Genomic DNA, 2,530 nt, shown 5'->3' with positions numbered 1-2,530 from the left:
GACTTCATGTACTTAGATGCCCACAGCTTTCCACGGATTTGGGAAATTTCATCCATTAACTATTTAAATTAATTTTCTGCCTGCTTTCTCCCTCTTCTCCTTCTGGGATTCCTATAATATGAATACTCCTTCCTTGATAGTGTCCCACAGTTCATGCAGGTTTACTTCTTTTTCATTATACTTACTTTTTTTCCCCATCTCTGGATAATATCAAGAGATTTGTCACCAAATTTGAGTATTCTTCCTTCTATTAATTCTTGGTGACTCTACTGTTGAAGCTCTTCATTAGACTTTAATTCATTGTAATAATTTAAGGGTTAAAGTTAGAGATAGCAATTCTATTCTTTAATTCATTGTATTCTTCAGCTCTATAATTTATGTTTAGTTGGTTTTATAAGTCCTTTCTCATTTTTAAACTTTTTATTTGCTCATGCTTTGTTTTTCCTGATTTTATTGAATTGTCTATGTCCTATAAAATGTCACATATCTTCCTTAAAATAATTGCTTTGAATTATTTTCTGGTAACTCATAGATCTCCATTTCTTTGAGGTCTATTACTAGCAAATTGTTTGTCACTTTGGTGATGTTAATTTTCTTTGTTTTTCCACTTTTCTCATTGCTTTTGATGATGTCTTTGTATTAGAGGTAATTGTCACCTTCTCCAGCCTTTCTGAACTCAACTTTTTTTGGGGAAAGATTTTCACCTCAAGTTGGCTGTGAGGGTGCTAGGTGAGTGGGATGTAATATCTTTGTTCTCAGGAGTGCATGACTGCATAATTTCTCTGCATCTCCATCAGCATAGATCAACATCTGTGCAGACTGCATGGGTCTTCTGTGACCAAAGCTAGAGAGTTCCCACAGGTAGTGGTAGTGTTGGCTAGGGCCATTGAAGTGCTTGGCAATAAAGGCTTCTGAGGTCCTACTGTTCTCCTCTTTGGCCCTGGAAGTTAACTGTAGCTGAGAAGATACAAATTGGCACTCAGAAAGGCAGTGGAGCCAAAGACCTTAGGTCAGGCTGATGTGGAACAACTGTATCACTTTGTCCCTGAGGTACAACTGTATTGGCTGGGGCAGCAGTAACAGTCTCAAGGGTACAAGCATATATAATTCTCCCATGGAACTGGGGTCTATGTTTGTTGTTTGCTTCAGCAACACTGGGAGTAGGGAGAATGTAGCGGTGGTGCAAGCCCTGATATGACAGAATTCTGCAGTAGCTTAGGACCAGGAGTGCAGTGACATATAGCAGTACAGCCGTGGAATGATGAGTCAAAATTCCAACTCTGGCCTCAGGAGAAGTCACAGAGTAGTATCATGGTCCCAGTGATGGCCTATTAAAGCCACATGTCAGGACCCATGAAGTGGACTGTAGAGCAGCAGTGGTGTGTTCCCAGTTGTGGTGGGTCAAAGCACTGACTTGGCACACAGAGTGAGGTAAAGTGTAGGAGCACTGTGGCCCAAACAGTGCTAAAGTGATGCTGAGATTTAGGACCCAGGAATAAGTTGTAGAACAGCAGCAGCTCAGCCTAAGTAATAACCAGTCAAAGCTACAACTCCCAGTTGTAGCTTTGTAACTAGGAATATAGAGTCAGGTTCAGCAATAGCAGCATGACTTTGTTATGGCAAGACCAAGCACTAAGGTAGAAGCTGGGGGCAAAGCAGGCAGCAGCAGCTCTCATCCCATACATGTAGGGCACTGTGGTCACAATCAAGGAAGGTAGGGTGGGTATGGAGGTGATAGGTCCCGAAGGTCAGGTATTCCCCACAGCGACTTGTCAAAATAGGAAGACACAGTAGTAAAGACTCTGGACAGCTCTGTCAGCTGGAATCAGTGCTGGTAAAGACTGTAAGTGCTCAGTAGCAAAGACTGCAAATGTCTATGATGGTGAGACTTGCTGGAATTCTGTTTTCCTTTTCCCCATGGGATGAAATTCCTTTGACAGAATCCTTGCTGGTGTCAAGCTACTCTGAACTAGAAGAGATGGTGATCTAGTTAAAAAGCTTTCCCAGGCTTTGCTACATGGCCATCCTGTTTTTGCATTCTGCCAAGGTTTCTGCTCCATTTTTGTTGTAGTGCAGAACTTATCCAGTGTAATTTAAATTGGTTTCTACTTGTTCATTTATTGTTTTTGTGGGGGGTACAGGTGTTTGGAACTCCTAACCTTCCAACTTATGGATGTCATCTTATCTACTTCAGTGTCAAGGAGACTGCAACCATAAGATCCACTCACATGCTATTGTTATTACAGTAGTCTATACATTTCTCTCTTACATGTTAATAACATAGTTGACTTGCATGTGCAAAATCATTGACTTTTATATCAGTGATAATACTGACAAAACAATATTAAGCACTTTATTTTCATGAAATGTTCTACACTTTGACCTTTCAATTGATTTCCACAGCTGCTGACTACTCATAAAGTTTAGTTATTTGAAGTGTAGGAGTTAACTTTTAACTTCCTGATTGATTTCTCCTTGGATAAAAGCATGAGCAATACCAAAATGATAGAGTAATTTTTAAATACTGCAT

This window comes from Bos indicus, chromosome 6, assembly GCF_029378745.1.
Source record: "Bos indicus isolate NIAB-ARS_2022 breed Sahiwal x Tharparkar chromosome 6, NIAB-ARS_B.indTharparkar_mat_pri_1.0, whole genome shotgun sequence".
In the NCBI taxonomy this organism is placed as follows: Eukaryota; Metazoa; Chordata; class Mammalia; order Artiodactyla; family Bovidae; genus Bos; species Bos indicus.
This window is presented reverse-complemented; position numbering follows the sequence as displayed.